Source organism: Ornithorhynchus anatinus, chromosome 10 (genome assembly GCF_004115215.2).
Source record: "Ornithorhynchus anatinus isolate Pmale09 chromosome 10, mOrnAna1.pri.v4, whole genome shotgun sequence".
NCBI lineage: Eukaryota > Metazoa > Chordata > Mammalia > Monotremata > Ornithorhynchidae > Ornithorhynchus > Ornithorhynchus anatinus.
Window position 1 is genome coordinate 57,421,978 of NC_041737.1, and position 16,081 is coordinate 57,438,058.

Consider the following 16,081-nt stretch of genomic DNA (forward strand, 5'->3'; position numbering starts at 1 on the left):
ATAAAAACCGGCTGGGCTGTTGACTCAAAAATGAATAGCTGCCCATTTGCGTGCTGTTTTGCATCTCATTTGCATCCGGGCCTCTCCGTGTCCAAATGCACCAAAATCTCCCCAATCCCGGCCTCTGTCTCGAAGCTCCCTCCCCCCAGCCCCCCTCTATCCTCCCCTCTCCTCCGCCCGGACCCGCCCCCGCCCCCTCACCTGTCTCCTCTCCAAGGCCCCGATCCCCCCAACCGACCCCACCCCCCAAATCGATCTGGAGCCGGGGTGGGGGTGAGGGTGTCCCCCCCCTTCCCCAACCATCCCCCCCCCCCCAACTCCGACACACAAACTCTCCCTACTCCCGGCACAATCAATTTCCAGCGAGGTAGCTGAGTTTGACAGGGAATTCATTCCGACCGGAGCCCATGATTTATTTTTCAAATATACCGACAAGTGAGAGCATGATGGAGGCCATTAAAATGTTGGAAGATTGTTTTTATGATTGAAGTCTGTATTACACCAACCATAAAGAAAGAGAGCATGCGGTCATTAGCATTTTCATGATGGTATATTTCTGCTTGTCTCCTCTCCATAAGTCATCTTTATGGCCCGTCCCTCAGCTCGGGGTTTGATACAATGAGTAGAGAGTTAAGCAAAACTAGGAGAGGATGTGGATCGTGCCGCCGCCTGCCCTTCACGCCCGCCACGCAACCTCCTGGAGACATTTTGGGGAGGGGGGAGGAGGGCGGAGGGAGGGAGGGAGGAGAGGGGTAAGGGGGCGAGGTTGGGCATATGGACCACGTCTCTCCCGTTTGGATCACCCTTCTCCCTCCCGCCTGCCGCTCTCCTCGTCCTTGGCAGCTTCTTTCCTGTCTCCCTCCCTCCCTCTCCCTCCCTCTCTCTCCCTCTTCTTTCTCTCGCTTCCTTCTCTTTTTATCTCTTCTCCCTCTCTTTCTCTTCCTCTGCTTTTCTCTTCCTTCTGTCTCTTCCTTTTCTTTCGCTCTTCCTTCTCTTTTTATCTCCTCTCTTCCTCTTCTTTTCCTCTTCTCTCTCTTCCTTTTCTTTCTCTCTTCCCCTTCTTTCTCTCCTTTTCTTCTCTCTCTCTTCCTTTTCCTCTTTTCCTCTTCTTTATCTTCCTCTTCTTTTTCTCTATCTCTCTTCCTCTTCTTTCTATTCTTCTCTCTCTCCCTCTTCTTTCTCTTTCTTTCTTCTCTCTCTTTCCTTTCCTCTTTCTCTCTTCCTTCTCTTTCTCCCCCCTTTCTCTCTCTTCCTTCTCTCTCTTTTCCTCTTCTTTCTCTCTTCCTTCTATCTCTCTTCCACTTCTCTCTATTCCTTCTCTCTCCCTCTTCTTTCTCTTCCTTATCTCTCTCTCTTTTCTTTCTCTTCCTTATCTCTCTCTTTCTCTTCTTTCTCTCTTCCTTCTCTCCCCCTCTTTCTCTTCCTCCTCTCTCTCTCTCTCTCTTTCTTCTCTCTCTTTCTCCCTCTCCCCATTTCGCTGTCTCTGGTCCTGCTTGTCTCTCTAATCTCCCTTTCTCTGCCCCTCTGTCTCCGTCTCAAAGGGGGTCCTGCTAGGTGGTTTAGGCAGGGAGGAAAGCAGGGACATGGGGGAAGATCCTGAGCTCTTCCTCTAGACTGTAAGTTCCTTAGGGGCAGGGAATGTGTCTGTTTACTGTTAAATTGTACTCTCCCCAGCGCTTAGTACAGTGCTCTGCGCACAGTAAGAGCTCAGTAAATACAATTGAATGAATGGATTACTCTATTTTTGTTCTAAGTACAAGTTAATCAAGGTGGACAAAATCCATGTCCCACAGGGGATGCACAGTCTTCATCTCCGTTTTACAGAGGAGGTAACTGAGGCCCAGAGAAGTGAAGTGAGTTGTTCAAGGTCACACACCAGACACAGAACCCAGGTCCTTCTGACTCCCAGACCCGTGTTCTAGCTACTAGGCCACACTGCGTCCCTTTTGGGTACCAGGGAGGTGGCGGCAGAAACCGGGGGCGGGGGTTGGAGAGATGTACCTCCCCTCTGTCCCCCCACCTTCCGATACCCTCTCCCCTCAAGGAAATCTACGGGGGTGTCCAGATGCCTGAACCTCTCCCCCTCCCCAGCTGGCCATCCCGGGAGCCCTGAGCGCTTAGTACAGTGTGCTGCACTCAGTAGGTGCCGAATAAACACCGTCCCTCCCGTGACTAGCTACAAAACAGGGATGGGGACACCGGGACGGTGTTGCGGGGACTGGAGCTCTGGGTTCGAGGGAGAGGGGAAAGGAAGGACCTGTATTCTAATCCCAGCTCTGCCACTTGTCTGCTGCGTGACCTCGGGCAAGTCACTTGACTTCTCTGGGCCTCCGTTGCCTCAAATGTAAAACGGGGAAACCGTGAGCCCCGTGTGGGACGGGGACTGTGTCCGACCTGATTTCCTTGTATCTACCCCAGCTCTTAGTACAGTGCCTGGCACGTAGTACGCGCTTAGCGAATACCGTTATTATTATTATTATCATTATCAAGATGATTATCAACAGAGTGCCTGGCACCCGGTAAGCGCTTAACAGATACCGTTAAGAAAAAAGAGAGGGGGCATGGGCGGGGGGGGGGGGTAGGGGGGCAAGCAGGGAATGGAAACCAGAACGCGTGGGGTGACTTCACTGAGGAGCGTGCCTCAGTTTCCCCTCGCGCGATAGAGGGGCGGGCAGGTGCGCTATTCGGTGCTCGGAGATCTCACACCACCCGGGGTCGAAGCCCCCACCCCACCCGCCCCATCCCGGCCCTCCCAGCCCCGGCCTTGGGGCGACCCCGCCTCCCACCCCGGTGGTCCGGAGGGGCTGCCCGGCGGCGGCGGCAGATTTATAGCCGAGGAGCCGATGATGCCGTAAAACGAAACGATCCCGCTCCGCACTAATTTCTGTGTAATTAGATCTCCGCTGGCACGGAAAGCGGGCGGGGGGGCGAGGGGCGGGGGGCGAGGCCGGGACTGCGGGCGGTGGGGGGGAATCCTGGCATCTGCCTGCGGCCAAGATGAGCAAAACCGGGCCCGGACACGGCTCTCCGCCCCTTCCCACCCCTGACCGGTGCATTTGGGCCCCAGAGACCCTCCCTCTCTCCCTCCCCGGGGGTCCCAGTGGCAGAGCGTCTAGTCCACTGCTCTGCCCACTGTAAGAGCTCAATGAACGACCCTTGAGGGACCCGGGTTGCCGGGGCTCTTCCTTAGGGGTCCTGGATTGAAAAGAAGCAGCTTGGTGTGGTGCAAAGAGCCCGGGCTCGGGGGTCAGAGGTCGTGGGTTCTAATCCCGGCTCCACCACGGGTCAGCTGTGTGACCTTGGGCAAGCCACTTCACTTCTCTGGGCCTCGTCTGTAAAATGGGGATCGAGTCTGCGAGTCCAACCTGATGACCTTGTATCCACCCCGGGGCTTAGAACAGTGCCTGGGGCACAGAAAGCGCTTAACAAATACCACCATTATTTAAAAACCCTGGCACCCAGGGGTCTAGGGAGGAGATTCCCCCCCATCCTCCCACCGGCCCAAGGCATAGGGCAGCAGAGAGATTCATTCATTCAATAGTATTTATTGAGCGCTTACTATGTGCAGAGCACTGTACTAAGCGCTTGGGATGAACAAGTCGGCAACAGATAGAGACAGTCCCTGCCGTTTGACGGGCTTACAGTCTAATCGGGGGAGACGGACAGACAAGAACGATGGCACTAAACAGCGTCAAGGGGAAGAACATCTTGTAAAAACCGATGGCAACTAAATAGAATCAAGGCGATGTACAATTCATGCACTTCTCTCCCCTCGAAGGAGCTCGTGCTGCAGAGAGATGCTGAACTCTGTATCCTTACAGTCCCCGCCCACCTCCCCTTCCCCAGTAACAAGCTGGTTTTGACAATTTCTGTTCACCAACCCCTTCCCCAGTAACTTGCCAGCTGTAGCGGTCTCCAGTGAACGGCCCCTTCCCCTCTGACCAACCAGCTTTGACGGTTCCCAACCACCAGCCCCCGACCGGGGCTGACCAGGATGTTCTGGTGTCCACTCTGCCTGCCTTGACTCCTCGCCTTCCTCTGGATGCCCGATCCACCCTAATACTAATAAGGATGATAATAAGAGGAATAACTGTTGAACACTTAGTCTCTGCCAAGCACCGAATCGAGTGTTGGGGTTGAGACGAGATATCCGCAGCAGACACAGTCTCCATCCCACATAGCTCTCACAGTCTAAATTCGTCAATGGGCAGGGTTCGTCTCTATCTGTTGCCGAATTGTACATTCCGAGCGCTTAGTACAGTGCTCTGCACATAGGAAGCGCTCGGTAAATACTATTGAATGAATAAGTTGGAGGGAGAACAACCCATTTTACAAGAGCAGGAACTGTACTGAGAAGTTAGGTGATTTGCCCAAGGTCACGCAGCAGGCGAGTGAGAGAGCTGGGATTAAAACCCAGGTCCAAGGACTCACAAGCTTCCAGGCTCGTTGCACCTGGCCCCGTTGTTTCTCACTCCCCCCGCTTGCAGGGGAGGGTTAACCATAATAAAAATTGGGTTTTCTGTTAAGCGCTACTATGTGCCGGGCACTGTACTCAGCACTGGGGCAGAGACAAGCTAATCAGGTTGGACACAGTCCCTGTCCCACATGGGATTTATGTTCTTAATCCCCATTATGCAGATGAGGTAAATGAGGCACAGAGGAAGTGAAGCGACTTGGCCAAGGTCACACAGCAGATATATGATGGAGCAGGGATTAGAACCCAGGTCCTTGACTCCCAGACCTGCACTTTATCCACTAGGACATGCTGCTTTTCAGATGCTTCTCTGACCCCCTTCAGAGGGCAGGGGCCTGGGGGAGGCGTGGGAAGCAAGTGGGGGGATCCAGTCTGCAGACCCTGCAGTCGATCAATACATCACTAGCCTTTATTGAGTGCCTCTTCTGTCCATACCACAATAGAATTAGTAGACACCTTATCTACCAGCGGCGTAGATGGACATTAAAATATATCACAGCTTGGAGGAAGCAATAGCGTACGTAAAGATATGTGTGAAAGAGCTATGAGGATAGTGCGTTCTTAAGTATTTAGGTGGTGCTGAAGGGCTGAAACAGCATGGCTTTGTGGATAGAACACGAGCCTGGGAGTCAGAAGGTCATGGGTTCTAATCCCTGCTCTGCCACTTGGTTGGGTGTTACCTTGGGCAAGTCAGTTCATTTCTCTGTGCCTCAGTTACCTCATCCGTAAAATGGGGATTTGAGATTGGGTAGCCCTTGTGGGACAGGGACTGCGTCCAAGCTGATTTGCTTTTATCTATCCCAGGGCTTAGTACAGTGCTTGGCACATAGTAAGCACTTAACAAATACCAGAATTAGTAGTAGTAGTAATAATCAGATGCCTCTCCAGGCTCAGCTAGGCAGGGACAGCACCAGGGGATGGGGACATGGTGGGAGGGGCATCTGGATTTAGGTTCCATTTTCTTAGGTGACCTGATCCCCATCATCAGCTTCCTGAGGTCTCCTCAACACCCCCCGCCCCCGTCCTCCCATGCAGCCTCTCAGTTTTTTTTTTCGGGGGGGGGGGTTACGGTATTTGTTAAGCACTTACTATGTGCCAGGTACTGTTCTAAATTCTGGGGTAGATACAAGGTTGGACACAGTTCCTATCTCACATGGGGATCACAGTCTTAATCCCCATTTTACAGATGAGGGAGCTGAGGCCCAGAGAAGTGAAGTGACTCACCCAAGGTCACGCAGCAGATAAGTGGTGAAGCTGGAATTAGAACCCAGGTCCTTCTGACTCCCAGGTCCGTGCTCTATCCACTAGGCCATGTTTCTTCCCTTCCCTCAATAAATGGTAACTTTTGAGCACTTACTATGCGCAGAGCATTGTACTAAGTGCTCGGGAGAGTACAGTATCACATAGCTGGCAGAGACATTCCATGCCCATACTGAGTTTAAAGTCTAGAGGGGGAGACAGACATTAATATAGTGTCCCCCAGTCGGGTCCCTGCTCTGGGGCTTGATGTTCAGTCAGGGGCTTTCTGGGGAAGAGGGGTTGGGCAGTCTAGGATGGCCTAAACTGTGAGCCCGGGCAGGGATTGTCTCTCTTTCTTGCTCAGTTGTACTTTCCAAGCGCTTAGTACAGTTCTCTGCCCACAGTAAGTGCTCAATAAATACGACTGACTGAATGAATGAATCCAGGACCGGGGCCTAGCAGGAAGAGAAAAGGTCTGAGAGGCAGATGAGCCGGGGTCTAGTGTGGGTTTTGCCACTGACCTGCTGTGTGACCGTGGGCAAGTCCCTTAACCTCTCTGGACCTCAGTTCCTCATTCGTAAATGGGGATACCTTCCCTGTCTTCCCTCCTCCTAGAATGTGAGCCCCGTGTAGGACAGGGACTGTGTCCGACAAATCTTACTGTCCCCTATCTGCCCTAGGGTCTGGCATATAGGAAGCACTGAGTCAATGCCGTAAGCATTCTCATTTCAGAAGGTCACATCCAGATACGTACACACACCCAGAGACACACACAGAGGCTTACAGACAATGCACACACACATTCACTGTTCCAGACAGCCACAGGCTCTAGAAGATCACCACACACCCTCATACTTCAAATACACAAGCATCATCATCATAATCCGAGAAGTGTGGCCCGAGTGGAAACACAAGGGAGTCAGAACACCTGGGTCCTAATCCCGGCTCCATCACGTACCTGTTGTATGACTTTTGGCAAATCGCTTCTCTGTGCCTCGGTTCCCTCATCGGCAAAATGGGGTTTCACTATATGTTTTTCCTCCTACTTAGGCTGTGAGCCTCGGTCGTGGGGCCTGATTATCTTGTAGCTACCCCAGGGCTTAGTACAGTCCCTGGTACATAGTAAACACTTAAGTGTCACAATTATTGTCATTCTCATCAATATTCATTGAGTACCCCTTGTTTGCAGCACACAATATTAAGAGCTTGGAAGACTGCAACAGATATTCATTCAGTTGTATTTGCTGAGTGTTTACTGTGTGCAGAGCACTGTTGTAAGTGCTTGGGAGAGTACGATATAACACAGACACATTCCTGCCCACAACGAGCTCAGAGTCTAGATATAAAATATGCGGTTCCTGTCCTTAAGGAGTTTATAGTTCAACGAGGAAGACCAAATTGTTCAGAGTGCCTGAGCGGTCAGGCCGGTATATTTTACAAAAACTCCAACACGGACACAAGCGTGTGCTCGCACACACCACCCACTATACACACACACATACACCCAACTCATACCCATCCAGGGCTGGGTGACAGAGAAGAAACGAGAGAAAACTGCATTGGATGTGGCAAGTCAATCAACTGTATTTACTGAGCGCTTACTGTGTGCGGATCACCGTACTAAGCGCTTGGGAGAGTACAAGGCCACAGAGTTGGTAGAGACCTTCCCTGCCCACAGCGAATTTACAATCTGGGGGAGAGCAAACAGCAAATGAGTCAGACCTAGAGCTCAGTGGGGGTACGTGGAGTCTCTCCTACCTGATTATCCTGCGCCTCCCCAGCGCTCAGCGCAGTGTTTAATACCTGCTTAATAAGCACGGAACAAATTCCCTAATGAACACACAATCAAGGGGAATTTTTGTGGGTCCGTGGACCTGTCAGGTCTGTCCATACCCCACTGGCCTTTCCAATCAATCAATCAATCGATGGTATCGAGTGCTTACTACGTGCAGAGCACTGTTCTAACCACTTGGAAGGGCACAATACAACAGAGTTAGCAGAAACGTTCCCCGTGCTTACAGTCTAGAGTGAGAGACAGATATTAATTTGTGCTGAGGGGCTGAGGGTGGGACGAATATCAACTGTCCAGAGGTCACCTATCCAAGTGCAGAGTCGATGCAGAAGGGAGAGTGAGCGAGGGAAAGGAGGACTTGATCAGGGAAGGCTTCATGGAGGAGGTGCGACCTTATTAATAGCCGATGGTAAGGAGTTTCTATCTGTTGGGGAGACGTGGACTGAACGTTATTGTTGGTAGATGACCCGTGCAGCGGAATGAAGTATCGACTGGTGTGGGGAGAGACGGGAGGCCGGGAGGTCAGAGAGGAGGCAGATAGTAACAAAGATAACTATGATATTGGTTAAGCGCTATGTGCCAAGCACTGTTCTAAAGGCTGAAACGCTACTGATGCTGAACGTTTTCTAATCCTGTCATTTCTACCTTCGGTTGAAATCCAAATTGCCATCACGCTGATCCAACCACTTCTCCCGCGCCAGCAGACACGTTCCCGCCCACAACGAAGGGTGAAGGAAAACTAGTTCTAACCTCCAGACACAGGATCCCACGGATACACAGTGTTGCGAAAGTAGAACCGACGGGATTAGGAAATGTTCAGTATCAGTAGTGTCTTCTAGGGGAAGGGGGAAAATTCTAACCTGCAGACACAGGATCCCTTGGATAAACACATGCACAGGGGCTTGTTCACAAGGATACACACACACACACCCCGACACCTTTAACACCCCCTTTCCCCCCACCATCCACACAGATTGACACCTTTACCTCCCCCGCTCACACCCATGTGGAGACCTTCAAATATTCCCGCCCCCTCACACAACCGCACAGAGCCACACAGCCTTTCTCTCCACGCCTAACGCAATCCACACCCACAACTGACACACAAAAGCGCTCACACACGGTCATAAGGCCGATTAGACTGTAAACCCGTCAACGGGCAGGGGTTGTCTCTCTCTGTTGCCGAATTGTCCATTCCAAGCGCTTAGGACAGTGCTCTGCACATAGTAAGCGCTCAATAAATACTATTGAATGAATAAGGCCCCGAAGTGTGTGTGTGTGATGCACCCCCTCCTCTCCCCCCCACCCTCTGCTCTTCCCTCTTGCCCTCCCCTCAGCGCTGTGCTCATTTGTATATATTATTTATTACCCTATTTGTTTTGTTAATGAGGCGTACATCTCCTCGATTCTATTTAGCAGCGTGGCTCAGTGGAAAGAGCCCGGGCTTGGGAGTCAGAGGCCGTGGGATCTAATCCCGGCTCCGCCGTTTACCAGCTGTGTGACTTGGGGCGAGTCACTTCGCTTCTCTGAGCCTCAGTTACCCCATCTCTAAAATGGGGATGAAAACTGTGAGCCCCACGTGGGCCAACCTGATCACCTTCTATCCCCCAGGGCTTAGAACAGTGTTTAGCACATAGCGCTTAACAGATACCACCATTATTATTATTATTCCAAGCGCTTAGTACGGTGCTCTGCACATAGTAAGCGCTCAATGAATACTACTGAATGAATATTATTATTTATCTTGATGATGTTGTCTTTGTTTTGTTCTGTCTTGCTTTGTTGTCGGTCTCCCCCGTTTAGACTGTGAGCCCCGTCCATGGGCAGGGAGGGTCTCTATCTGTGACCCAATTGTCCATTCCAAGCGCCTAGTACAGTGTTCTGCACATAGTAAGCGCTCAATATATACTACTGTATGACTATTATTATTTATCTTGATGATGTTGTCTTTGTTCTGCCTTGCTTTGCTGTCTGGTGCCCCCGTTTAGGCTGTGAGCCCGTCCATGGGCAGGGAGGGTCTCTGCCAGTGGCCTAATTGTCCATTCCAAGCGCCTAGTACAGTGCTGTGCACATGGTAAGCGCTCGAACGAATGCACACACAGACACAACCCAATCGCACACGTGGGGCCGGGCGGCGGAGCCGGTCCCTCGGAAGGCCAGCAGGGGTCGCCGCTGCACTAGGAATGGGCCGCCTCCTGCTAAGCAGCCCCCTCCCCCGCCCCCCATCCCCCCTCTACCCCAGGCTCTCATTTGGGGGGGCAAATGGGGTCCCCTTCCCCCTCTTCCCCCCCCCTCTCCGAAGCCAGGTATGAGCTGGGATGGGGAGGGGATGGGACGGAGGTGGGGGTGAGCAGGGATGGGGTGGGGTGGGATGAGGACCCCCCTAGGGTCCAGTCCTGAGATTCCTCCCCCTCCCCGGGCTACTGCCAGGACTCCAGAGTCGCCCCCCGCCCCCTCCTCCCCAATCTGCCCTCTGTCCTTCCATCCGCAGGTCCTGGGGGGAAACTGAGGCAGGAGGATGGTCAGAACCCTGGTTTCCCCCGCAAGACTCGTCCCAGGCTCTCCCGGGGGGGGCAGGGGATCCAGGTTCGGGGGCTCCTGTGTAGCCCCCCATCCCTCGGGATAGGCAGCTGCCTCCTTCAAAGTCGCTTGGGCTTCGCTCATCGTCCTGCCCAGAGACAGAGGGAGTCACAGAGACACCCAAGGAGACAGCCGGACCGCCAGAGAGATGCAGAGACACCCAGAGAGGCGCCCAGAGCTAGAAAGATTCAGGGACGGAGCTAGACAGACTCGAAGACGGGGTTAACTAGAGCCAGAGAGGTTCAGAGAGTCAGAGGCACAGAGGCGGAGACACGCAGAGCTAGAGAGATTCAGAGACACAGACAGAGACACCCAGAGCTAGAGAGATTCAGAGCCACAGAGACACCCAGAGCTAGAGAGATTCAGAGACACAGAGACACGCAGAACTGAAGAGATTCAGAGCCACAAAGACACAGAGGCAGAGACACCCGGAGCTAGAGAGATTCAGAGACTCAGACAGAGACACCCAGAACTAGAGAGATTCAGAGACACCCAGAGCTAGAGAGATTCAGAGCCACAGAGACACCCAGAGCTAGAGAGATTCAGAGCTACAGAGCCACAGAGGCAGAGACACCCAGAGCTAGAGAGATTCAGAGACACAGAGACACCCAGAACTGAAGAGATTCAGAGCCACAAAGACACAGAGGCAGAGACACCCGGAGCTAGAGAGATTCAGAGCCACAGAGACACCCAGAACTAGAGAGATACAGAGACACCCAGAGCTAGAGAGATTCAGAGCTACAGAGCCACAGAGGCAGAGACACACAGAGCTAGAGAGATTCGGAGAGACAGAGAGAGACACCCAAAGCTAGAATGAGATTCAGAGAGAGACCCAGAGCCACAGAGGAATTCAGAGGGACAGAAGTATTGAAATAGAGATTCAGTGAGGCAGAGATATACAGAGGGACAGGCAAAGAGCCAGAGACTCCCACAGAGACACATTCACAGAGACATGAAGACTCAGAGACACTGAGACAGCCAGAAAGATGGAGTCTCAACGTACGCTGAGGAAACCAGAAACTCAAGAGAGACTGCGGTGCAGAAGAAGACAGAGACAAGAGCAGGGAAGCAGAGAGACAGAGAAAAAGATAGAGCGGTGGAGATACACGTGAGGCGAGAGACAGAGAAGGGCTGAGAGAAGGCCCATGGCAAGCGGCAGCGAGGAGAGGTGGAGAGTCGGTATTCATTCAGTAGCATTTCTTGAGCGCTTACTATGTGCAGAGCACTGTACTAAGCGCTTGGAACGGGCAATTCGGCAGACACACTCCCTGCCTGCAAGGAGCTTCTCGTCGGAAGAAGCAGTGTGGCCTACTGGAAAGATCACTGGCCCCGGCATCGGACGTCGTGGGTTCTAAACCCGGCTCTGCCACGTGTCTGCTCTGTGACCTTGGGCAAGCAGTTTAACTTCTCTGCGCCTCAGTTACCTCATCTGTTAAATGGGGATCAAGACTGTGAGCCCCACAGGTATTTGTCCAACCTAACTACCTTGTATCTACACCGGTGCTTAGAACAGTGCTTGGCGCTTACCAAATGCCACAATTATTATTATGAGAGAAGAGTTTATGGAGATCAGGGCTGAGGTTCTGGGAGAAGGGCAGAGGGAGCGGAGAGGAGGTAGGGGAGCCTTCTAATCTGTAAGCTCCCTCTGGACCGTAAACTCCTTGCGGGCAGGGAACACGTCTACCAAATCTGTCCCTGCACATAAGTGCTCAACAAATACCACCGATCGATCGAGCCTCACAGCCCACTCGAATTCTTCCCAGTTCTTCCCAGTTCCTTCCAGTCCATCACTGTCAGCGCTATCCCCCCTTCACGCCCGTGGTAGTGGCGAGAAGCACTGTGGCCTAGCGCAAAGAGCGCAGGCCTGGGAGTCGGAGGATCTGGGTTGTATAGTCCTGGCTCTGCCACTTGCCCACTGTGTGACCTTGGACGAGTCACTTAACTTCTGTGCCTCTGGATTGTGGGCTCCTTGTGGGTAGGGAAGTTATCTGCTAACTCTGTTGTATTGGTCTCTCCCAAGCGCTTAGTACACTTTGTACAATGTCCTACACACAGTAAGTGCACAATAAATGCCATTGATTGCCTCAGTTTTCTCATATAAAAATGGGGATGAAACCTGTCCTCCCTCCCCCTTAGACCGTCAGCACCATGTGGGTCAAGGACTGATTCTCTTGTATCTACTCTAGCATTTAGTACAGTACTTGGCCTTTAGTAAGTGCTTAGTACAGTGCCTGACACATAGTAAGTGCTTAACAAAAGACCACGATCATTATTACTACTATTATTAATTCTGCCACCTGTCTGCTGTGTGATCTTGGGCCCGTCACTTCACTTCTCTATGCCTCACTTCCCTCGCCTGTAAAATGGGGATTAAGACTGTGAGCGCTTTGTGCTTGCATCCACTCCAGTGCTCAGTACAGTGCCTGGTACATAGTAAGTGCTTAACAAATGCCACACTTATTATCATTATGTGGTGCGGTGACGGTGTCTGATCCGATTATCTTATCTACTCCAGTACAGCGCCTGTCACATAGTAAATACTCAACAAATACCACAGTTATTATTAAGGGGCTCCTGGATCCCTTGTGGCTTTTCACCTCCACCCACCTACTCCCATGACGCCTGTCAATCAATCAATCAATCAATCAATCAGCTAATGACATTTGTTTAACGAGCACCTGGCTGATGAGGGCTACACCCGTGCTAAGTGCTTTGCAGAACGCAAAAACGGCCGGCCTCAAGTAGCACGATTCCTCCACTGTCTCCCCGAATCCCCCCACCGCCCCAGTTCCTCCCCACCTTAGCGGTCTCCTTCATCTAGGGGGTCGCATCTGTAAAATGGGGATGAAGACTGTGAATCCCATGTGGGATAGGGACCGTATCCAACCCAAATACCTTATATCTACCCCAACAGGGCTTGGCACATAGTAAGCGCTTATTAAGTACAGTAATAATAATCCCAGCTCCACCATTTATCAGCTGTGTGACTTGGGGCAAGGAACTTCACTTCTCTGTGCCTCAGTTACCTCATCTGGAATGGGGATTAAGACTGTGAGCCCCACGTGGGACAATCTGATTACCCTGTATCTACCCCAGCGCTTAAAACAATGCTTGGCACATAGTAAGCGCTCAACAGATACCATCACCATCATCATAATTATCTGATGGCCTTCCCGCAGGAGTGGAAGGGGGTCTGTTCAGATTTAGGAAAGACAGGTGGAGGGCCAGGGTTATTGAAGAGAAGTAGGGGGGCAAAGGGCAGGATATTGGGGGAGAGGGGAGGGCAGGGTGGGATGTTTTGGGGTACCAGAGGAAGGGGACAGAGGACGGGGCAACGGGGAGAAGGGAAGGGCTGGGGCACCTAATGGGAGGGCCCGAGGTTAGGGGCACCAGAGGAGAGACGTAGGGGCTGGGGGCAGGGGTGGGGGGAGAGAGAAGGAAGAGAGGGGAAGGGTCTGGGGTCCTCTAGACTATAAACTCGTCGTGAGCAGAGGATATGTCTGTTTACTGCTCTATCGGACTCTCCCAAACGCTCGGTACAGTGCTCTGCACACCGTAAGCGCCCAATAAATACGACTGAATGAATGCCTGTCCTCCACCACGAAGACCCATCTGGGAGCTCTCAGCCCCGCGACCCCTCCCCTTTTTCCTCTCTCCTTCGGGCTTCCCACTCCCCGCAGGGAAGCCTGAGACTGAACCCCCGGATCTGACCGTCCCCTCCCACCCTTCTTCCCCCTCCCCCAAATCGGCCTGAACGCAGGGTTGATTCACACACTCCTCTCGGCGACGGAGCTGGTCATAATTCCCACCTCCTTAACCCGCCCGCCCCCCGCCCCTCTCGGGCCCGGGGGGGCGACCAGGGGAGTGGGTGGGGGGGCGGGGGGGGAGGCAGCAGGGTGGGGGATCCCCACGGTGATGGATGTCCGTGTCAGCCGGGGTCGTATTTATTAATAGCCTTAATACGGGAAGCAATAAAGGAAGAGAGAGATTCTATTAATTAAATCATTGTTATAATTAACTTTCATTAAAGGAAAATCAATAAAGAGGAGCAGCGACGGAGAGAGGAGAGAGAACTATTAGCCGCGCTTTGCCTGGACCAGGGGCTGGGGCCGGAGGCGGGAGAGGGAAGAGGGAGAGATGGTGACGGTTGCTAGGCAACGAGCAGGGGTGGGATGCTCGAGGAAGGATATTACCTGTGAGGGGAGGCCGGGATGGGGGATTTGGGGGTGTGGGGGCTGCCACGGAGGGGGAGAGGGGACCTTGGAGTGGGAGCTGAATGGGAATGGGGAGGGGGGATGTTTGGGATTGATGGGAGGTGGAGGGAGGAAGGTTCAAAGGGAGGGTGCGTGTGTGTGTGTGTGTGACAGAGGCAGTGTGCTTTTGCGTACGTGCCGGTGCAGGTGTGTCTGGCTGTGGAAGTGTGACAGATCTCCGTTCCGGCCCCTGTGTCTGCCAGCATGTGCCAGAGATGGGAGGAATGATTCACACAGGTTTTTCGACGACGGCAGGAAGGCGTAAGAGGTGGGAGGCCGGATGGGTCTCCTCCGTCCCTCTGATGTCCACATTATTCCATCTCCTTTCTTTCTCCCTCGGAGGGGGCCTGGGTGCCGAAGATGTTGCGGGCGTCAGATTCTTCCCCCGCAGCCCCGGGCCGCGTCTGCCGCCGCCGTTCCTTGCTCCTCCCAAGCCTCAGCTGCCTCATTCCCTCCCAGGCAGGAAACCAAATTGGCCTTCTCCCTCCTTCGATCAGGCCAGATCCCCGGGGTTGCGATGGGGCGGGAAGACCAGGACAAAGGGAATGGAGGAGAGAGACAGAGGAAGAGAGAGAGACAGAGAGAGAGGGGGAAGGGAAGAGCTGGCTGCAGTCTACCTTCCAGCCCTCTTGCTGCTTCCTACGTCCAGGACATCCTCGCAGACCTTCCTCACCCGAATCTAGATTTAAAGAGGGGGCAGCAGTAGTTGAAGGAGAGAGATGGGAGCTTTAAATGGAGGATGGGATGACAGATAAAGGGGAGGAGCCATACAAACCCCAACCTAAAATGTACACACGCATAAACCCACAAACGCACAGAGATTCACAATCTCTTACCCTCATTCTGGCTTGAAACTTGCTCCCCCCTTCATATCCGACATACCGCCACTCCCCCCGTTTTATAGCCCCTCACCCTCGACCCCATAGCACGTAGGCACATACCCTGAATTTATTTTAATGTCCATCTCCCCCTTTAGACTGTCGGCTTCTGGTGGGCAGGGAATGTGTCCACCAACTCCGTTTCACTGTACTGTCCCAAATGAGCCCTTCAGAAAAACTAACCGATTGATGATCACACACAGGTACACGCACGCTTTGACGTAGGTACACAAACACCTATATATAGAAACACAGACAAGTCGAACACGCAACTAGGTATATTCCCACGTCCACCTAGCTCACACACGACACACGGCTGGTGAAACCCAAGGACATCTCCTCCAAGAGGCCTTCCCTAAGCCCTCATTTTGTCTTCTCCCATCCCTTTCTGTGTCACCCTCGCCCTTGTGCCTCTATTCACTCTCCCTCAACCCCACAGCCCATTTCTCCCTATCATCTGTCCCTCATTTAACGTTTATCCCCCACCTCTAGATCGTCAACTCCCGGCGAGCGGGGGACCTACCGACCGCTCTATCGTGCTCCCCTAAGCACTCAGTACGGGGCTCAGCCCACGGCAAGCACTCCATAAATACGACTGATCGATCGCCACGTTCTCTCCTTGGGGTTTGGGGGAGAGAGAAACGGAGGGCGGGGTTGACCCGTTTCCCCTCTCCGGGGAAGAGGACCAAACTCGACGCTTGGCAAGAAATCATTTTATTAGAATAGTTGTACATACGTTGTATAAATATCTGTCCACACTACATGGTGCGTGGCGGAGGTGGTGGGGTGGGAGTGGGGGCGTGCATGCACACAACACACACACACTCGTGGGCGCTCGCACACACACACACACACACAATTATTG